The following is a 23,873-nucleotide window of genomic DNA, read 5'->3' on the forward strand; positions in this document are numbered from 1 at the left end:
AATCTTAAGATTGATTCGACGCTGTTCATCTATCTATTTACGTTCTCCTATCAGATAATTTTTCTCGTTCGTGCATACATTTTCCTTTAGATGCCATATCACTCGTTTTAAATCCCGAACACGAGATATATCTTTGCCATATCCATGTCTACTGCTTTCTTGAATTGATTATCATGTGGATGTTATGGATACTCCGTCTTCTCCTGAGGATTTCCAGACGACAACAGTTTTCTCCCAATAGCTCTTCTTGGGACTTCCTCATCACTGGCACATTCTATCCTTATTATCATCACCTTAATTCAACATCCCCTTCATTTCGCCGCACTTGACTCGTCAGCTGGTCTCATCCTTTAAGCTGTTTCAAGCTTAAGATGAAATGTTGGGACTCAAGGAAGCTGTGCCTTATGGCGAGAGAAAGTAGCAGCACTAGCAATTATGGATTAATTTGCTCAATGGTATTTGACTTTTTTTGTGGAATTAACAATTTTGGATAATACTTGTTGATGACGAGGCAGTGCGTTGCGAGTAGTTTTATTTCTTGTGAGCTGAAAAAATACAAAAAGACATCGGACTATATACTCATATTAAGTTTAAAACTCTACAACACTTATTTCCACTGGCTTACAGTCATTAGGTACAGAGATATTTCAGTAACAGTCCAAAATTTTAGACACATATGGTAGAGTTTTGTAGTTGGGATCAATTATTGAGCTCAAAACAAGCAGAATTTACATATCAATGACGATTCTCCTTTCGGCTACCAAAATTTGTTACCTAACCTAAGTGTTTTGGTGGCGCATTTGAACGGATTTATGTAATTCGACACTCCTCACCGAGTACTTTAATGATTGTCCCAGTAGGTTGGCACGCTTGTGCTCTTCTTCTTCGCAGAGCGTCCGGTTTCGCCTACGTATTTTTTAGAGCAATCCCGGCAGGGTATCTCGTATACTCCTACTTGAAACGGTGTATCCATTACACTCAACAAGAAATTTTTAAGTTTTGTGTGTGGCTTAGAACTGTTTTTATATCACATTTGCGGAGTATATTTGTAATTATATCTATTACTCCACGGATATGCAGAAAGAAGGCCTTCTTGGTAGGGAGGTTATCTTCATTTGGAATTCCATTAAAATGTATTTCTCGTTATTTCTAATACTATATTGTGATTTAGAGCTAAAATGGCTCGTTCTGCACTCGTCGCCACGCTTAAGACTTTTTTGAAAACCGATACTAAAAAACTCAACCTCTACTTGGCGACTCCACTCCACTTACTCCCCTTAGAGCGAGGGATAACTTATTACTTATACCTACATACTACCCCGCTAGCCACCTAAAAAGGCGGGTAAATTTTTACAAGAGGTACAATCCGGATTTCGCCTTCAAACCTTCACTTTCCTATAGTATTTTTGCCTCCTGATTAACGTGGTGACATTCATTCCTGGCGGAAATTAATAGTTTTCGAGATATTTTAACTTTTATGGATAGCGATTTTCGGGTTCTGCGCATGCGCGGCCATATTGGAATGGCGGTAAATGAGTTTCACGGAACATGTTTGAAATTGTAAACAAGAGAAAAATATCCCTAGTAATGGTCCAATACATAACAAAGTGGGAGGTAGAAGTGGATAAATCACTTTCTGGGCACATGTACGGGCTGGTCAACTAGAAAAAAATATCCTTCGAGCTGGTCCAGTTGGTAAAGTGGGTAAATCACTTTCTGGGCACATGTACGGGCTGGTCAACTAGAAAAAATATCCTTCGAGCTGGTCCAGTTGGTAAAGTGGGTAAATCACTTTCCGGGCACATGTACGAGTTGGTCAACTAGAAAAAAATATCCTTCGAGCTGGTCCAGTTGGTAAAGTGGGTAAATCACTTTCCCATGACTCTTCTTTTATTATGATGGTAATGTTTGCGCATGCGCAGAAGGTGAAGTGCGTAAAGTAAAGGGTGATTAAGTGAAGATCGTAAATGGCGGCGCATGCGCAGAACCCGAAAATCGCTATCCATAAAAGTTAAAATATCTCGAAAACTATTTATTTCCGCCAGGAGTGAATGTCACCACGTTAATCAGGAGGCAAAAATACTACAGGAAAGTGAAGGTTTGAAGGCGAAATCCGGATTGTACCTCTTGTAAAATAATACCAAAAGGCGCATGGCAGGACACCAGCCGTTTACAAATGGAAATCAAATGATCGACGAAGATTACGAATAACATCGATTGAAGTTCTTTATTGTTCAGGGAAAGAAGAAATTCGCATATCTATCTGTTCGGCAAAATATCTCTCTTAATTTTACGCTTCTGTCGCACCTGGAAATATAGTGGGGCTCTGATATTTTGTTCTCTGTGTCGCTCTTAATGATATCCATTCCCAATTGTTCAAGCAGCCTAGCGCGTAGCCTCCGAGTCTCCAGCGGCTCCAACCTAATTCGCTTAACATTGGGGTAACGCTGTCTGTACGCCCGTAACAGTTTTTGACGCAATGCACAGCTTTCCTATGTATTTAATTCGGTTCACGGATTAAGTGTTTCTGCATCGGATCTCAGCATATTCATGGTGTGGTCGGATGAGAGCGAAATAACACCTTTCTTTTACTTTCATGTCCGAAAATCTTCTAACGGCACACTTGACGACTTTTCTGTCTGCCTTGGAGTCCGTCACCACTGAGGAACGTTGCGTCACCGTCCAATCTAACGCCGAGACTGAGCGGAATAGCCGCTCCACCTCGCAGCCCTTGTCGAAGATGATGCTGTACCTCCTCCCTCTTCCTATTCGCAAGCCTCCGATATCACTCAAGCAATCAGCCCCCGGAGAAATGGGGGAGGAGGGCCGTATCCAAGATAAACATTTGGAGCGGGAGGTGTTGGTAGGAGGGGTAGTTCGATTGGGCTCTTGAGGAGGAAGTCGGAGCCTGGGGCGAGATTGCCAAACAAAGCTCTTGTTTACGGTTTGTCTTCCTCCTCACCCCACACCAACCAGTTAATCCATTCCCCCAGGTCGAGCGTAAGGAAGCGTCCAGTCCCACGGGCAAGGAACGCTCCTATTCGATCTCAGCAGGTGGGCCTTGGTGTCTGGGCAGGGCGGAGTGTGTTGGGTTTATCGCCGCCTCTACCGAGGAAAGCTCAATGGATAAGACGAAGTTTCCACTTTGACGCGCCGATGTTATTTCATGCAGTTTGATGCCTAGGACAAACAATCAACTTGCACACCGTAGCCTAATTCGGAATGGGTATATCGTCAGCCTTCTCCTCAGATCTGCAAACGGCAGGGCAGAAAGCCAATAGCAACAGTTGTACGAAGTGCTTTAATAGCTCCAATGGCTTTACTCTCCCAGAATGAAATATATGCATTCATATTCCTAGTAATCCTTATATGAATGCATATTTTCCGTTTACATAAACCGTGCGACATTGATGAAAAATTTCTCGGGATTCCCACCGGTTGTGGTATTGGGTTAATTCTCCCAACGTTTCAATGGCTGAGTCTGCCATCGTCTTCAGGGGTTTACTCTTTATGGTACTTTTTTACGGTACTTATTTATTTATCTATTTATTTATTTATTCATATCCCTGGTTGCCGCTATTGTTGTGTGCGGATGTGGCGATTAATTATGGCATTCCAGGCACTGCTCAGTTGGAAGCCTTTATCTTTGTTTTTTAGGAAACTGGCCGCACAACCGAAAAACGTCTGACGGAGCATGAAAGATGCATACGCCTGTTTTATCCGCTAAAGTCGGCGGTGGCGGAGCATTGCTTGGACCTTGGTCATAGGATGGACTTCAAAAATATGAAGGTTTTGTGCCGCACTAATATATTGGGATAGAATTGTAAAGGAGGCAATTGCTATTAGCCTTGAGGAGAAGAGCTTAAACAGAGATAAAGTCTTCCAAATGAGCAGTGCCTGGAATTCCATAATTAATCGCTACATCTGCACACAACAATAGCGGCAACCAGGGTTATGAATAAATAAATAAGTACCGTAAAAAAGTACCATTAAGAGTAAACCCCTGAAGACGATGGCAGACTCAGCCATTGAAACGTCGGGAGAATGAACCCAATACGATACCCGGTGGGAATCCCGAGAAATTTTTCATCAATCTATACGCCAGGAAAACCTAAAATTTTACATCGTGCGGCATTGCTTCGTCACCGGCACAAAAAATAATTTTACATGAAAAGAATTTTTTCCACGAAGGATTTGGCACATTTTCTTTTCAAGCTTTGTCTCTTTTGGGCAAGCGATCCTTCAAAGGAAATTAAAACATGCCTACAGTCCAACCGGGCGGCGACAGTTGTCCGATAGCACTTCAAAAGTAGGGGTGGAGAACCCTGCGTTAACATGGTTTGCAACCAATCGCTGTCCCCTAAATGCACCTTACACCCTTACCTAGTCATACAACGTTGTCATATGCGCATGAAGCACTGAAACAAGCCTGAACCACCAAAACAAGCCCTTTCAGCGAATCGCCAAAACAAAGGATTCTTCCTTTAGATCCTTCTCGCTCGTCGTCCAATCTGGCTGCTTTCTTCACGGAACCCTTTTGTTTACATGCGATGTGGGCGTTTCCTTTTCTTACCAGGCAACATTGCCCCCTACCCCTTCTAGTTGTCAACGGACAACTCTCGGCGGCCGGACTGTAGGAAATGTCATTTTCGTGAAAATAAAGACTTGAACCATGTAACTCTAGACTCTGAGTTAATAAAGAAAAATAAAGAATTTGTTTGCTTACGGTTTGTATTCCTCTCCCACTAAGAAGCTAATTCATTCCCCCTGGTTGAGCGTAAGGACGCGTCTAGTCTGAAGGGCAAGGAGCGATTCCCTCCTATCCGATCTCAGCAGGTGGGCCTTGGGTGTCTGGTGTGAAAGGTGGAGCGTTGGATTTATCGCCTTAACCGTGGGAAGGTCAATATAAAAGACAAAGTTTCCACTTTGATGCGTCGTTGTTTTTTTAATGAAGTTAGATACCTAGCGCAAACAATCAACGTGCAAACTGTAGCGCGAATGCGCCAGATTCAGAATGGATAAATCGTTCGCCTTCTCGAAAATCTGCAAACTGCATGTAGTATGCCAATAGCAACAGTTGGACGAAATGCTGTAATAGCTCGTATGGCTTTACCCTCAGAGGAATACATATTTTCCATTGAGATGAACGGTGCGATATTGATTCGTCATCGGCACAAAAATAATTTATACAATGGTGGATTTGACACAGTGGTAAAGTAATTTAGGTGCAAATGAAGAGTTGAAACAATTCACTGTCAACCCAAGGGAAAATAAAGAAAAATAAATCATGTTACACCAGTGAAAAAATATATTAAGTTGGCTACAGGATATTTTCGTTGATAACAATTATTCTCCCAAAAATTCACCAACACTTTGTGTTTCTGAACTCTTTGATCATTGAGAGTAGTCGTTTTGAAAGTAATATTCAATTGAATCGGGGAGATAGTTATTTCGGAAGGAAAAAACGGAGTTTTCAGATGATAAGTATTTGGCCTTAGGAAGTGCATCTCGAATAACTAACTGCTCGACGAAAGGAAAAATTATTCTAAAATTCAATTTTATTCGCGTGAGAGAGTTCTACGCTTGTTGTTGGAAGGTTAAACATTCCTCCTGGAAACGCTCCAAATAGTCAGTGCTGTGACAACGGCTTTTGTTTTGCGATGACTTCCATCCATCTTCCCTTATACTCTATGCATGAAGCGAAGCATGGCTCATGCAAAATTCAGAAATGGCTCATGCATATTGAGTGGGGGAAAATAAATATCAATGAGTTCTGCACCTTGGCACGAAGCAGCTACAGCCGAAACGTTTAAAAATAGAAAGAAGAGAGGTTATAAAAATTGTGTCGAATAGGTACCTCTTTCTTTGGTGAATGGCTCAGTAGATATATCCGATAACAATAAAAATTCAAGTACTCGTATTTAATTCCTTGCAATGTATAAGAAAATGTGAGTAAAGGTGAGGAGTTTAGTGCATACCTGTGGGTTTCTTACCCAGTGTACCTCACGATGACGATCTATGGCAAACCATACTCGGTTAAATAATTTATGTGGATTGACGAAGCCCTCGCTTTTTATTCACATCTAGGTGTTAATTTGATACTTCCTTCAGTTGTGTTATTACTTTTTCCCTCATTTTATCACGGCAGAACCCACGGTAGATACTCTTTCAGTCAGGAAGGAAACGCCTCTGAAACTAGTAGGTATTTGACGCAGGTTTCTTTCACAACCAGTGGTGTTTACGAATAATAATAATAAGAATGGGCTAATTGTACTTTGCAATACCTTGAAATGTTTGATCGTTGTTATCTTGTGGGTAGTGATCAATACAAGGCATGTTTCATTCATTTTAAATAAGGAAGCCTACAAAATACACAAAGAAGTGGCACAATCATGTATCTTTACAAATTAAATCCGCTTGACGAATGCAATAGCCAATCCTTCAATTCAAAAATATATTTCGACGCTTCTTCATTTTTGGTGTGGTTTCCAATGCAATCAAAGTGTTTATAACGGCGAAAATAGCGTGCTTTGTGGCTATCTCTTACCTTTAAAAGACAAATTGAGTGAATCCTTCGATATTTTAACACGCATATGGACACAATAACTGATTACAAGAGAGACAAAAATATCTCCGTACCCATTACTACCCACTGGAAGATTTCGAGCATTATTCGACTCGTTTTGTATATAAATATACAAATATTTACAATTTTATGATGTAGTATCGCTGCCGTGCCCTCACACATGATTAATTTCGCTACTTAAAAGTGCAGTACTTCATTTTTCTTTACTCCCAAATTTCTTTAAGGAGGGGGCTGGAAGCCTTTCCATGCACACTCCTTAGCTCGCAACCCATTCTTGATTTTACACTTTTAGGGTTCGTGACAATTGAAAGGGTCGCCAGCAGGGTGAGTTCTTTTTTAGTACTTACGTCTCGGGGAAGACAGCCGTAAAGTGAGTAATTTCAGTGGGAAGTTAAAACGCCCCTAAAATCCAATGCTATGTGTTCGCAACTTGGAAGACGACCCTGGCCTCCTTTTCGTTTTAATTGCTCTCACTTGTTCCGTGAGCGATTCTGCTTTAGCGAAAAAGAGGAATTACAGAAAGGTCTTTTCACTGCTGGCTCACCATACGATTGTGGATGCATTCGACCGCACTACCTGCCAGTGACAGGAATATTCTGGTGACGAACTCAGCGGTGTGCTTTATCGGGGTTTTATGGAGCCATCTTCGGTAAGATGTTTAAAGCGAAAGCATTCTCAGCTGGGATCGTCGTTCTGGTTTGACATAACGTGATGTTCGAGGCAGAGTTCTCGTCTCTTCTGGCGCTAGTTTGATCATACGGCATTGGCATTGTTGAGGATATCACCCCTTCATTGATGCCATATTCAAGACGGAGAAAAATTAAGTCACGAAATTTCAATCCTGGATAGCTGAATCCAGTTGGAACCAAAATTGCTGATGATATTTTGGTCGAAAACACACCATTTTTAAATTGCAGAAGCTTATGTCCAATCGTTCCGATTGATCGCGAGTTTGCACTGCTGCCAGATGCTCTGGACAACTCATGCGAAGGCAAATCATTCAAAGTCATGAATTATGCAGAGCATCCCGCAACGGGGCAAACTCGCGGCCAATCGGAGCGTTTGAATCAAAGTTTCTGAAGTTTAAAAAAGGTTCGTTAACCACCTAAATATCAATGGTAATTTTGAATTCTTCTTGTATCAAATTATAGGGTTAAAATTTCGTGAGACAATTTTTCTCCACCCTGTACATTCGAATGCGATAAGGACGAGTAAAAACCTTTACCACCTCCTCGCACAAGTTAACCATATTTTCCTCCCATATGATGGTTACCTAGCCAACAGAAAAATCTGTTTCGGAGACTTTAATTCCTATTTTGATTGGCTTTTGAAGATTCACTTCGGAATTTCATTTCACACAATCAGCAGCTTCACCCAATTAAAAAAATACTTAAATGACGACAGAGGAAATTGCGCATCCGAGAAAGTTGCACTAATATTTTATGATAAAAAAATGTGGGCCCATAGAACTTTGTTGTCAAGGAAGGAAGCCATACATGCGGTGGAGCAGTAAATTTCAGAATACAAGAAATGTCCATTCGCATTTTTGTACGGAATCGAAACTAGCAAACGTATATCATGGATTCCACTGATCCTATCTCTGGCCCATTGGCCCACGTCTGTGTGTTTCCTGTGGTTTATATTATTTCAGTGGGTTTTCTGGTAATAAACCTACACCAAAAATTTCACCCGCACTTGTAAATTTAAAAAAATGGGGAAAAACAAAAACGGCATGTAATAACTCCCGAGCATAGATGTTCACATACTACTACTAGAAACCACATAATGGTAATTGGTTATGATTTAGTCAGAAATTAACTTGATAGCAACAATTCAACATGGATGACCAAGTCCATTTAAGACCATTTAATCTTCATTAAACCACGGTTAATATATATGGTTTCAACCGCGATACACAGAAATCACCGTTTTTTAACGAAAGAATAAAAATAATGAGAGGAGGGATATTCTTGCTGAGACATTCCTGCCCCTCTGGTGAGCAGCTTTCATTTTTAAGTGGTCCGCCGCGGCCGCTGATTTTATTGCGGTGGGCAGAACAATGGGGCAGCCGGATCGGGGTTACATCAGGGGTGGTGGGAGCCACCCCTTAGAGTGGCCGGGGGATGTCGCGTATTGGACGAGTCAGGTGCCCCTGGAAAGACAAAAGAAACTCGTTGAGAAAATGGGAACCTACTGCTCTCCCTACCATCAAGGTTTCCCTCAGACCATCACAATGCGTTGCGTGTTTCCCGACGCGATCCTAAATCATATTCTCAAAGACTGAACCCTTACGATCATTTTTCACGCAGGTATCCAGGAACCGTTTGAGCCATGTTTTGAAATGATTGTATGGACGTGAAATCGTCATGATTTAGATATGTAATGCTGTTTTCACTCGCTTTTTCTTAACTTGCTACGTCTGTGACAATTCGATAGAAACAATTGATTGTTTGAGGCGTAACTTGGTGTAAGCGCTTCATTATTACCTGATGATGACGTCTAACGTTGAAACCATGGTCGTAAATTTGTGAATAAATATTAATGTGAAAGCACAAAGTTCTTCCTTTTAATTTTAATAGCGATAGAAACAGCTGTAGTAATTTACCACACTATTTTATTCACCTAACTGGTTTCGACGTTGACAGTTAATGTGGAAAAATTCCACTGTTTCTATCGTATTAAAATGAACTTCTACCCAGTGAACTCGTCACCAATCGATCTGATTCCTCTGTTTCATCGATTAAATCATGTAATATATATTTTTAACTCATTTCGCATTGATGCATCGGCTAGAAATTTTCAGCTAAGATCAGAATGACAGATGACAATGCATTTTAACAGGAGGCCCTAGGTTTTTAGAGGCAGTATGAGCAAACCTTTTCACAATTAGCATTTGTCTTCATCGCTCAGCTTAAGCGAAATAATTATTTCATTCTTCCCAATTACAGAATGTATCAGTTCGTCATCAACGTCATTCTTATATTTTTAAATGCTATTTATTAGTTGACTTAGCGCGTCTTCCATCGTCTTATGCTTTGTAATTTCGCACTTTATATGAGTGTGCTCCTGGTAGCCTTATGAGCTTCACCTTCAGGTAATAAAATTATGAAAATAATACTTATATTGATTAATTTTTTAATTTAAAATTCACATTTATATCATAACTAAAAAGAAGAAAACATATTAAAAATATTTTTAAAAACACGATTTTTCAGCGTGGGTGCCAGTCCGGAAAATTTCTTCCGCTGCGCTGCTTCAATGCGATGCAATCCACATTTTCGGCGTTGGTGATTGAGTACGAATAAGGAAATGGCATTTAAAATGGGTTTAGGGACATGTGTAACCTTGTCAGCGTGTGTGAAGTTGAAACAAAGTCTATTAGCGAGCGCGTGAATCACTCTAAATTAATAAGAATAAATATAAAGAATATTGCCGGCCTCGGTGGCGGCGGGGTAAAGCCCTCGCCTGACATACATGAGGTCGCGGGTTCGAGTCCCGCCTGGGTAAGTTCCCCTTATCCAGGGTATGGTTGTTCGTGTACGTTTAGTTGTTGAATTAATTGAATAACCCGATTTAAAATGGCCGATGAGAGCTGTATTCGGAGGTTTGGGAATAAAATAAAATAAATAAAAAATAAAAAAAATAAAAACTTAAAAAAATAAAAACCCTTAGACATCAAATTAGAATACAGTGTTAAAAACTGAGATGTACCAAATCGACTACCATGCTAACGGCATGTGGCCAAAATTGCAATCCGCTGCAGTTTTTAAACTGAATTTGTATGGCACCTTCCAGAAGAAAAAATCCAGAAAAATATATACCATTATACTTATACTATATCATTATATTATATTATGCCATTATATTATATTATACCATTTTTATGGTAGATATTTTTATGGATCGAGTCTCATTATAGTTTAAAATATTATTGTTATCTCTCGTTATTCCAATTGCAATTGCGCCATTTTTTGGTTTTATGATTCAAAATATTGGCGATTTGCTGAGAGTGATATAAAATTCATGTGATCAGTGGAAGCGGGCATTATGATCTCGCGTTCATCGTATTTCATATGAATTCTCTTCACTTAACTCGACTAAAAAATTAGAGATTATCATGATTCGAATAAAATTACCATCAATTTCATTCGGCAAGAATGTGCCAACTGCGATAGTCACTTTATAGTGATTATAACTTCATTACTTTTAATATCAATAGGGAGTATGGGATCACGGTTTAGTATCGTTTTGCCGATTGCAAATTCCAATCCAGCATAATGCAGCCTAACTTCGTGAACCGTATGTTTCCGGAATATTCTGGCATCCTCCACAAAGCTGATAACATTATTGGCGAAAGCAGAATCTACATTAGGCTCTACTGCGAAAAAAGCTTGTTGTTTTATATACTCTTGAAGATAACAGGTCCATTTAGATAACTTCTCTATGAGAGTTTTCATAATAATTTCTTTGTCATTTCTCTATTAACTACAGCAGAGCTCTGATTATGCAAGCTCCACCCAATGCAATCACCTGGGTATATTTTTGAGAAAATATATTCTATAATTATTTTATCGAACTTGCGTGTATTTTATTTGCATATTAAGCATTACTTTGCCAGTTATTTCATTAAATAAGAATAACTTTATAGGTATTATAGGAGCAACCGTATACATGATAAGAATTTAAATATCATAGTAGTGCAATCTTTAAGATGCTTTAAATTACATATAATTTACATTCATTTTGATTTTTAAGGTATTTAAAACTATTATTTTTGCTACTTTAAGGAATATATATATTTTTCCACTGGAATCTACAATTAGCATAGTATTGGACGATCCCAAATTGAGTTGGTTCTCAGATTATCCGGATAACGTACGTTCTACTGTGCTTAAATAATGAATCTTTTTTGTGAAGAAGTTGAAGCGAGAAAAGTCTTAGAGGTCAAAGCTTCTCTTCCTTCGAGCGCACAAATTAACTCTAAGAGTGAACAATGTAATGTTTTGGAAGAATACGAAATGAAGTAATCATTTCGGGAGGCATGATTAAATCCTTGACTGAGTAGTCGTAAAGGTTTCCCGCTGTTCATTCAAAGACTAGCTGGTATGAGTTCTCCGGATGCCTTGTGCCCCGGTTCATTTGGGCGTGAAAATGTCAACTATACCAAATGCTCACGAACCTCTTCGTCAGATATGAATTGGGGCGGAAGTTACATAAGAACCTCTACTAATTAGAGAATTGACGGTAAAGAGCTGCTGGTGCGAGAAAATTGGTCGTAATTGTCCCTTCAACTGTCTTTTTAAACTTAGTTTCGATGGTTTAAGAACCCAAATCAGATGTTGAAACTAAATGAATGATTTCACTGGATTAGAAGACATGTAAGCTATTTTTGAAGTGTCTCAATAACAACCGGAAAGTTTGAGATCATTGCGTTTTTAAAAAGATCAAATGAAGCATATCTAATAGGGAAGTTAAGCTTCTGGAAGAGGAGATTTCAAAACGATTTACTTTAACAAGCTGGTATCTACACGGATGCCATTGTGGGTTATTCCGGCTGACAGCTCAGCTGGTCCGATCAATGGGCATGATTAATCTTCATTGAAAAGACCTTCAGAATGAATTTCCCTGCTTGCCTTATATAATTCTAAAGGTTTTTTTTATGTTCCATCTTGCTTCGCACATTTCTAGTAAAAAAAAGTCCCATAGAACTGTTAAATTCTCGGAAATAATATGATTCTTGTTTCTTCAAGTGATTGGCATTACGCTTTGTAGGAAAAGTTGCGATAAGTTTATTTTGCCTCTAAGCTATCAATACAGAAATTGGCGTACAAAACAGTCTCAGGTTATTATGAAAAAACCAATTTTTGTCTTAAAATTATCTGTGCACCGGTTCTGTTGAGCTTTTCTTCCAATTATGAGCAAAAAGACGTAGATATTCGAAATATCGATGAGCGTACATTTGCGGTGTTTCATTGAGGAAAGAGGTTTAGGGTTGAATGTCTCAATCTTATCTTTTTGAAGACTTTTCATTTCTTCACAATGATTTATAACATTTTCTTAATTTGAATTTGGCGAACCATTTAGGTTTTCGAGACACTTATTTCCCCTATGTTTCATAAAATTTATTGAACCAACTGCTTTGACGTTAAACAAAAACTGAAAATTTTGCGCACCACGTTTCTTAAGATATGAGTGAATGAAATAAAGATACTAGTTGGTGTTGAAAATTCCGGTGTATTGCTAGCGTTTTCTTAAGCAATTCATTCTACTTTAGGTTTAATAAATGGCAATGCGAATCAATTTCGATCGGAAATATAGTTTTGCAAGGATAGTTTTTCGTGTTTCATATAAAGATGTGATTTCTTCGTTACATCCGTCTTGCATGGTGAATTGCATTTAAATTTTTGTAGCCGATGAATCCAATGGTAATTTGAGGTGAGGTAAGATCTGGTGCTTTTTCGGCGAATACACTGAATAAGGCTCTCTTCGGTTTCCAACTGGATGAGAGTGACATTTTTTCTCAAACGTTTCGAAGCCTGACACGGTCATCATCAAAAGGTAATTTTCGCTGATTACCTGGCTAGAAGTTTTGAGCCTTCTTACCCCCTATTTGTTAGTCTTAAGTTATTGCCATCAAGGTACATGTTTGTTTATAAAACTTTAAAGTTATTTTTTTTGCGAAGTGGTAGTTTTCCAGCAATTTCTGGAACCAAGCATGGTTATAACTTACGTAGGAATGTAAATTTTCTAGTTCCTAAGCCTAATCTTTCTTTATTTAAAAGATCATTTATTTATTTGGGGCCGAATATTTTTAATAAATTACCTTGTTTGATCAAAGAGTTAAAGAGTATTAATAAGTTTTGTAAAAAGGCCGAAGGTTGGTTGTTGTCCCATGGTGATATGGATGATCTTTTTTATGTTTGTGAATAATATACATATTATTATATACTATTTTTATATTTTTGTGAAAGGAGGAAAAAGAAATTAATTTTTGTTCTGTCCACATATTATACTTTATTCTTGCATATTGTAAGTTATTGTCACATCTATGTTTCATAGTGATAAGGTTTCAAAAAATTATATATAATTTCGTTTTGTTTCTGGTCTACCGTGAAATTAACTTGTAAGATGGTAGCTCCCATGCTGGTTTTTTTAACCATTGGAGCTACCTAAAGCTCCATTGTGTTGTCCTGTTAAAAAAAAGTGTACATTCAAGCTTGGAGTATTAAATTCAAATTCAATTCAATTCAAGTAGCTGACCCAGCGCTCGTCGAGGACTCGGTGTGAAATGTGTCATGTTTGGGAGGGAAAGGATGACGTTGAACGTTTAAGTATACCAGCAATGCACAAATTGTGTGAACATTCACGGAGATAACATCATTCTCCTTGACCAGGATTCGAACCCGGATACCCCGATTCCCGTTCGAGTGCTATAGCCGATTAAGTTTAGCGTCTTTCCCCTCGGTAGCTTAACAGGCTAAAGCACTCGACCGGAAATCGGAAATCGGGGATCGGGGTTCGAATACCGGTCGAGATGACGAACGAGTCGGATCTCGAAGCGTTGAAGAAAGTGGACACTATCACCCGGTTGAAACCCCGAGAAAACCGTATCCATTAGTTTGAGGTGTTTCCCTTACCTTCCCTCTAACATATGATGCATATCCCACCGAGCGCTCGACACAATTCCAGCGCTGGCTCAGGTGTCTTGCTTCCAGCCTAGTAAACGGCGGGAATTCCACAACTTGGTGTAAATGCTGCTCGCTCACCTGTTTGCCCAAGGGAAACCTAGGAGATGAAGCGAAGAAGATAAAACGGAAGCATCCGAGTTGCACGTACCTCACTGCCAGAAGTGAAAGTGACGTATCACTCGTAATGGTAGGGTAGACTCCCGAGAACTTTGAAGATGTCTCATGCATTGAGCATGCGATGAGGGGAACAACTTGCAAAGATATTGAAAAGGATTCAATAACTCTCCAGATTTTCCGGGAAGAATCATTTGGATTATCTCCACGGTCGTACACAAAATCCTTCCCCTACCTTGAGTTTAAAGGTAACCTTGGAGATTTAAGAGACTTGAAACTCATTTCGTACATTTTTCTAAATCCCATTCACTTATCTGGAAAAATCATGGCAATTTCTTCGATGTGAAACTTTATGGAACTTTGCTAAAGTATCTAAAAGTGCTATAAAATGTATATTGTCAGATGAAATCTTTTTTGACATCCCGTTTAGTACCATCTGTTCACATCGTTTTTTCGTAGGTGTTTTGCCGCCAAATGTATTATCTCTATCCCTAAATTTTGTAAACAATGCAGTGTTGATATTCTAAATAACTAAGTTGTCCTATCCATTCCTATCTAGCATTAAGTTGTAAGAGAAAAATACATTTATATATACTTTATATTTTTTTTAAACTTTTATATACTTAAAAATACTAAGACCGAGGTTTTTTAGAGTATTTAGTAATAAATTATCACACATCGAGGAAACACTCCGCATTTACTCTATTCCCTAATTAGTACTCCAACGGGAAAGATACAAAATCTATCCATGGCCCTTGAGCGTGGATCTTTTGCCTTAACCTATCGATAGAATTTTAGAGGTGGCTACTTTTCGTAGTAGCTCATTCTCTCCACTAATAGTATATGTTCTCAGTCGCTTTCACTTCAATTTACGCAATAAATCCCGACATCAATAAACAAAAATGCCAGGCGATTTACAGTAGTTATTAAGGTTTCCAGATTATTTAGTTTATTATTTTTTTTCCTTATCTTTACCTCGTTTAAATCATGTTAAAATGTTTCTCGGAGTGTAGGTCAACGTATGTTATGCAAAAAAGTTATTGCCAACGTTACTGTTTATTTTAAACCATCATCAGGGCTTAACTTCGTACATATTGTTGAATATATTCAACAATATGTACGAAATTTGTTTAAAACAAACAGAAACGTTGCCTATAACTTTTTTGCATAACATACGTTGACCTACACTCTAAGAAATGTGTTAACATTATTTAGTTTTATACGTGTCCGATCAATTTGATCTTTTTATTTTTGCGAGTAAATTATGTTTTAATTCCCTTAACCTTTTTTCGTTGATTATAATTCTTTGCACCGAACTTCTTTTGAAATATTCAACCACTTAAGATCTCTTAAGTAACTTTACTGCGGAAATTGGAAATTCCGTGGTAGAGAAATGATACGAGATCGGTGCTAACAGTCGAAGACCCGAAGTCCATTTCCCGCTCCGAGGAACCTTGAAAGCTCTTGGGGTTTTCAAGTTCTTTTTCGTGAGTTTTCTCATTTAAACTTAAATACTCTTCGTCGCACTCTCTTTCATTAGGAGAGAAAAATTACGGACAGTAAGTCAACCAAATTCCACAAGTTTTGGCAAAGCGTTCCGTGGTGTAAACTTAAAATAGTTAACGCATGAAATCGTTTCAGGGTTGACGTAGCCGAAATGCGATATGTTCACGATAAAATATAAACTAACTAAATAATTTCCACACTTCAATGTACTACTCCACCACCGACCATGGTTTCGACACTGTATGTTTGTAGGGATTTAATACGTAAACCTTGAAAATGACTTACGAGTGTCGAAACCATTGTCTTTATTGGATTTGTTTATTTAAGTGTGGAAATTACCATTTGTAGTTTATATTTTATCATGGGTAAAATTTTTTTTCAAGCGTATCATTATAAATAGCCATTTTCCTAGTTTTCTACTTGAGAATAATCACATGATTATTTTCTTATACACCTCTTCATAGATAAATAATAATAATACAAAATAATGATACATTTTTATATGAACTAATCATTTTTATCGTGAACTAAAAAGAATTCGTCTAAATGTTTTTTTCAATTAATTTCACATGAACTTTGATGGAAAAAAATATTTTGTTACGACTATCTATCATTCTCGTTCCTTTAAATGATCGCAGCGCTGCCATCGGATTTTTGTGGCCATTTTTTGAACTAATCACCATATTCAATTTTAAATTCTGAAAAACAATCTAGGTACCGTTAAAAATCATAATAAATGTTTTTAAAAATGGCTTTTTCATATGGTTCTGAGTTATCCTGAAAATTTCAGCTTGATATCTAATCGGAAAGTGGGTTGGTAAGACTTGACCCGAACAAGATAACAAACAGCAAAGCGAGTTTATAAAACCGTTAAAAAATTGAGGGCCACTCGAGGTAAATTACTTTACAGTTTCTGTTAAATCAATTACAATTCCTCTACGGCAATAGCTTGAATTGGGTTTTTCCCTTCCATTAAAAGCAACTCAGCTTATGGCAAGGGGAGTGTAAAAATCTTACAACATAGCTTATAAAGTAACGCATTTAGTCGCTACATTACATTGAAAATATGAAAATCTGCGGAAAACCTTCAGCGCCACCAAACAGTTTTTCATTGGGCAGAAGACGGATGACATCACAAGTCATAAAGCCGTTAAAAAATTGAGGGCCACTTGAGGTAAATTACTTTACATTTTCTGTTAAATCAATTACAATTCTTCTACGGCAACAGCTTGAATTGGGGTTTTCCCTTCCATTGAAAGCAACTCGGCTTATGGTAAGGGGAGTGTAAAAAACTTACAATATAGCTTATAAAGTAACGCATTTAGTCGCTACATTACATTGAAAATATGAAAATCTGCGGAAAACCTTCAGCGCCACCAAACAGTTTTTGATTGGGCAGAAGACGGATGACATCGCAAGTCATAAAACCGTTAAAAAATTGAGGGCCACTTGAGGTAAATTACTTTACAGTTTCTGTTAAATCAATTACAATTCTTCTACGGCAACAGCTTGAATTGGGGTTTTCCCTTCCATTGAAAGCAACTCGGCTTATGGTAAGGGGAGTGTAAAAAACTTACAATATAGCTTATAAAGTAACGCATTTAGTCGCTACATTACATTGAAAATATGAAAATCTGCGGAAAACCTTCAGCGCCACCAAACAGTTTTTGATTGGGCAGAAGACGGATGACATCGCAAGTCATAAAACCGTTAAAAAATTGAGGGCCACTTGAGGTAAATTACTTTACAGTTTCTGTTAAATCAATTACAATTCCTCTACGGCAACAGCTTGAATTGGGGTGTTCCCTCCCATTAAAAGCAACTCGGCTCGTGCTCGGAGGCCGGCCATTAGGGGTGTATAGAACTATTGAGCACTGAGCACTCCCAGGAAAACGCTTCCTAATGAGGGATTACTTAACCCACGGCGAGTCCTTTTAGCGAGGGTAATTAGTTGTACCTACCCACTCTCCCTCCAAGCTCCTCCTAGCCGCTCAACCCCTTTACCACACTCATTATTCGCCACTGGCTGCATTCATAATGGCTGCCCCAGCTATGCAAGTGCCTTGCGAGGGTTTCCACTGAATCGGGCATCCTCATTATGGAGGCAGCAGCCGATCAACGCGACCCTCGTGGGAGCGGTTTTGAAGGCGTCCACGGGGTGAATACGCCACCAGCCATCCCTTCGCTCCCTGTAATTAACCCTTAATCTGACCGGCCCTGCCGCCTCCGCTTGCTTTATTTATTTTTCCATCCCTTCAACGCCACGAACGATAAGTTGCCTCGTTTCACCACTTTTTTCTCGCAGAGATTTTCAATTCAGGGCAAAATTTTACAAATCCTATCAATGCACAAGGTTAATAAAAAGACTTCGCTTGTGCATCATGAAGGAGTTCCACCATATTACGCCAACCACCATCGCAAATCCTATCAAATTTACAGTAGTGATTTTTATTAGGGGTTCGCTCATTATCGCTTCTTTCGGTCTATTTGATTTAAATTAAGGAAAGAGGCCATACATATTCACCATAATCACTTTCATGAGGCCATTTTGGCTTATAAAAATGCTCCGACTCTTCTCTTCTTGCCATTTTCTATAAGTTCTATTATGTTTTCCCCTTGATATTACTAGCGTTTACCAGATCCCAATTTCATTAAAATGGGAGGAAAGTGAGGGATTACTTTAATGTAACGCTCCAACCTCGTGGAAGCGGTTTTGAAGGCGTACGCGGTGTGAATATGCCAACAGCCATCCCCTCTCCTCCCCGTAATTAACTCTTAATCTGACCAACCCTGCCGCCTACGTTTACTTTCTTTGGCATTCCCTCGCTTATATCCCACGAACGAGAGGGTGTTTCGTTGCACCAATTTTTTCTCGCAGAGATTTTCAATTCAGAGCAAAATTTTACAAATCCTATCGAATTTACTGATGTAATTTTCATTTTTAGGGGTCGCTCATTATCGCTTCTTTCGGTCTATTTGATTTAAATAGATTACAAAAAAAGGCCGTTCATATTCACCATAATCACAAATGAGGCCATTCAGGCATATAAAATAATAATAAGAATAATAATGTCGTTTATTTTCGTAGGCACTGGGGCCCATGAGAAAATTAGCTTTCTACATTTCCAACTTGGTAGATAAATAGAAGTAAAAAAGTAAATCAATATAATTACAGACAAACGCAACCAGTGCAGATCGCCAAGAGCATGAAAAAAACAATACAATATTTTCAAAAAATAAATAAATAATCGCACCTAGATATTACACACCAATTACAAGAATTCAAGCTGCTCTGACTTCAATTCAAAATGCTCTGACTATTCTTTTCATCCTACTTTCTATATTTTTTAGTTCGATTCTATTTCCTCTTGGTGTTACGTGTGTGAAACTAATTCTTTCAACTTCATAAATAAGGTGGATAAATGAGGGATTACTTAACTGTAACGCGATCCTCCGCCCCACCCTCGTGGTAGCGGATATGAAGGCGTCCACGGGGTGAATATTCCACTCGCCATCCCTTAATTCTCGGTAATTAACCCTTGATTTTATCAACCATGCCGCCTCCGTTTGTTTCTTTAGTTTTCCCTCGCTTCAATCACACTCGCTTCAGAGTTTGCTTCGCTTTACCACTTTTTTCTCGCAGAGATTTTCCATTCCCGGCAAATTTTTTCGAGTCTTATGAATTTTACAGTTATAATGTTTATTTTGGGATCGCTCATTATCGCCTCTTTCCGTCTATTTACTTCAAAGCTAGAAACGAGTCTATTTATATTCACCAGCAGCACTTACGCTTTTTTTCTCTTTCGTTATTTCTCCAATTGATAACTCGATGAAAGTATTTACCCTTCTCATTACCATTGAATTGAAAAATTTGACGAATAACTAGCACATTGAGGTTCCAATGCCATTATTCATCATAACTAGTATGTCATCATCTGAAAACTATGCCACTTAGACCAAAAAAAATCGTCTTTCGGATGTTTTTTTATCAAATTTTGTAAGCATTTAGATTAAAATGGCGACCAAAGATTTGGATTAGTATCCTTTAATACCAATACGGCTTCGAAACTTCTTACGAGTTTAAAATTCTCTCCAAGAATAGTGTGGCTAAAGGAGGCTCCCAATTGAATGTGCCGAAAGCTATTTTCTTTACACCCCCACCAATCAACCCTTAATCTGACCAACCCTACCGCCTTCGTTGTTTTCTTTAGTATTTCCTCGCTTCAACCCCATGCACGAGAGGGTGCCCCGTTTCACTAATTTTTTCTCGCAGTTATTTTCAATTCTGGGCCAAATTTCCAAATCGGATCAATTTTTTTATGTGATTTTTATGTGGGGTTCGCTCATTATCGCTTCTTTCGGTCTATTTGACTTGAAGTTAGGAACAAGGCCGTATTTATTCACCGGCAGCACTGATGATTTTTTTCTCCTTTTTCTTTTCTGCAGTAAATACCACGATGAAGGTATTTACCAGATCACTACCGTTGAATTGAAAAATCTGGCGAATAACTTGCCTATTGAGATTCCAATTCCCTTATTCGTCATTTACCAGTGGTGGGTCCAGGATATAGACAAGGGGGAGGGGCGACGACTTTGAAACTTCTTACGAGCATTAAAATTTCATGCAAGAAAACTGTGGCAAAATAAGGCTCCCATTTAAATATGCTGTTTGCTATTTTACGATTCTATCTAGTGTAAATTTAATACACAATGGGCTCCTATCTGGATCTACCACTGGATTGTAACATACCAAAAGCATTTAAAATAGGCCCGAAGTTTAGAGCTAGTTTGTATTTCAATTCGTTAAAGATGTTAAATATGCCTGAAAATATAACTAAAAACTTGTACAAAGTGGCAACCCCCAAATACTTCGATTTTACCTACTGTGTGTTTGGACCAAATGGGGGGGAGGCTATAGCCCCGTTAGCCCTCTGTACGAAAAAAATAACCACTCTGAACGAAAAAAATCGTTATTTGGCTGGTCTTTATAACATAATTTTTGTTTTTTTCCCAGCGAACAATTGCAGTGAAGTTTTCTCGGGTTTCACACCGGGTCAGGTCCTCCATTTCTCCTTCCAACGTTTCGATGAACAACTCGCCCATCGTCTTCAGGGATTCAGGAATCCAAGATTCATTGGATTTCTGAATCCCTGATGACGATGGGCGAGTTGTTCATCGAAACGTTGGAAGGAGAAATGGAGGACCTGACCCGGTGTGAAACCCGAGGAAACTGGTCTTTATAACATTTACTAAGTATTTAGGCTAAAATGTCGACCAAAAATTTGGAGTGAAATCCTTTTATACCGGTACGACTTTGAAACTTCTTACTAGCATTAAAACTCCATCTAAGAAAACTGTGGCATAATGAGGCTCCCAATTAAATATGCTTTTCGCTATTTTCCCTACGCACTCACCAATCAACACTTAATCTGACCAATCCTTCCGCCTCCCTTGCATTTATTTATACCCTCTCTTGTCCCTTTTCCCCGTATTGCAATTATAATAAGGAGCATTTCTCGCAAAGATTCTCCATTCCCGAAAAGAAAATCCAACTAGTATCAATAACGCATGCGTGATTTTACCTCCTAACCACTTATTCCTTCTTTCAGAATATTTTCCCGAAAAAGAAACGAGGTCATCTGTATGGGTAGTACACTACCCGCAACACACTTAGGCCTTTTTCCTTATTTCTGCCGTATAAAACCCGATAAAAGATCATTTCCCTCAGTACCATGGAATTATAGACATTTAATTGTCTTTTTTTCATTAAAGCTTTCGCGGCTCTTGGTGATTGAAGAGAGACATACGGGTATATCCCGCGTCGATGTATCGGAATTGCTCCGACGTTTCGTGACCGACTGCTGGCCACTTCTTCAAGGGAATGGTCCTGGCATTTGGTCTGCTGCCTTTTTATTTCGGGTGGGCGGAGGGCTGAGGAGTGAGGTCTGGAGGGGGAAGATGAAGAAATGTTGTGGATGACTGGGTTTTGGATGTCTGGTCAATTCTTAGTTTTCGGACGCGATAAATACGAAGAAAAACACTTTTATTTACGAAAATTAAACCGTTTACCCTGTAAGGTCCCACTCAAGGTGAAAGGGATGGCAAAAAGAATAGCACACCAACTAAGGTGTCGAATCATAGGTTTTAAAGATGCCCAATTTAGTGGTATAGTCAAAATACCTGCCTTATACACTAAGTGACCTCCAACACTAATACGGAGGTCGTAGAGTTATATTTGCTTATGTATTTGCTTACAATGTACATTGCCTTATCATGATAACCAACGTGTCAACCATTGGCTTTAAAGAGTGCCCAAGTCAGTTGTGCAGTTCACAGATTCGTATCGTTTATTTTTTGTAAATTATAGTGGGTAATACAGTTTGCTCCAAGAAAAAAGTGGAAACCGAGGAACCTTATTGAATATGCCACCTTCAACTTCTCCCTGCGCTGTCGCTAATTAACCCTTAATCTAACCAACCCCTGCCGCCTACACTGCGTACTTTATCCTCTCGCTTCATTCCATTTTCCTCCTCTTTGCGCACAAAAGTCTCTTTACTCCTCATTCCTCCGTCCCTTTTACTCCCCCCACTCTTTATCACCGGAACACGAGTGCCATCTCTCGCGGATCCCGGCAACTACCCCCCTCACCCCCATGTGTCTGATACCCCACGCCCCCCTGGAATTAATTCCGCCAGACAGAGCCAGCCAGGACAGTGCGGGTGTGACAATACGGGCAGCAAGTCCCTGGGCTTATGAGGCTCATCCTTTTAGACCTCCGCAATCGGGGGAGCGAGAAAAAAATCGCACCCGATAATTGCTTCCTGGCGTATGGCGAACGCGGTTTCGGACCATGATTTCGGGAATTCTGACGTAATTTGGCCCACAAAAGTATCGGAAAATCCTGAGTTACACTCGCCGCCGGCTTTCTGGGAGTAGATTTTTCGGAACCGGATTAATTTCGATACTTCCTATTGCTCTCATTTCTCTGATAGCCCTCATATTGTTGCCAATGCAAGAGATAATATGATAAATACAGCAAGAGTCCGTTCGTAGTCGTAATAATACATTCAATCGTATACTGAGGCAAGTCACTGAATAACTAAGACCATCGGATGCAATAAATTAACATGATTTTTACAAAAATAGCTACCTCAATTAGTCAGCATTAGATTGTCAAAAAATAAAGCGTGCGTGTGTTTTATAAATTAACTGAGATGTGATTTAAAATTAAAATAATGACAAATGAAGTTTTTTCGATTATGAAAAGTGTTAAAATTAGTTTAAAACCCGTTACTTAGTACCCTGTTTTTCAAATATTTTTCCCCCTGGTTTTGGACCTCCCCCCGAACGAATTCCTAGATACGCCACTCACTCCTACAATTTATTAATTACATATCCAAACAAATTAGAAATGTTGGTATTACCCTGATAAATCTTTTTAAAAATCTCTGCCATATACAATGCTCTCCCTAATGCGCTGATTACTAAAGTTATTATCTTTTAATCTGTTTCAGGATCTGAGAGATAATAGAGGATACACCCGGTGCTATTTCTGCATCCGCGTTTCCTGGGATTTGGAGGCGTTGAAGGGTAAGTGAGCATGACTTCGACAGTTCACTGATTGATCGTGAGGATAGACAGAATAGCCAATTAGCCCTAAGTTTACACCCCACGGCTGATAACGGAATTGATTGTACTAATCTCACGCTAAACAGGAAATTCTCAGCCAGCCAGAACCTCTCTGGCGGGCTAGTTAGACGCGTTTTCCATCAGCCCAGAGATTTATCGTGTCTTTATATTATTTGTCACCAGAAAAGAATGCATTTTATCAGAATCATTTTTAACTCCATTCCTCGGACCTATAATGAACAAAAGAAATACGATGAAGAATCGGAAGTTGGCAGCAGTGGAAGGTTCATTTTGCTGCAACAGAATGTCGAGAGGAAAAAATATGAGCGTCTGAGTGCCTTTCTTTTCCA

At 38.9% G+C, this 23,873-nt stretch overlaps 1 protein-coding gene across 1 annotated transcript in view; it reads left to right on the forward strand.

Annotated features, from left to right (window-relative positions):
* The window catches only part of LOC124165591 (somatostatin receptor type 5-like), a 264,040-nt gene that overhangs the window by 99,932 nt on the left and 140,235 nt on the right, over nt 1-23,873 (forward strand). The window contains exon 2 of the mRNA XM_046543049.1: nt 23,409-23,484. The gene's annotated coding sequence lies outside the window, so the exon portion shown is untranslated. The remainder of the gene's footprint in view (nt 1-23,408; nt 23,485-23,873) is intronic.

Source organism: Ischnura elegans, chromosome 9 (genome assembly GCF_921293095.1).
Source record: "Ischnura elegans chromosome 9, ioIscEleg1.1, whole genome shotgun sequence".
In the NCBI taxonomy this organism is placed as follows: domain Eukaryota; kingdom Metazoa; phylum Arthropoda; class Insecta; order Odonata; family Coenagrionidae; genus Ischnura; species Ischnura elegans.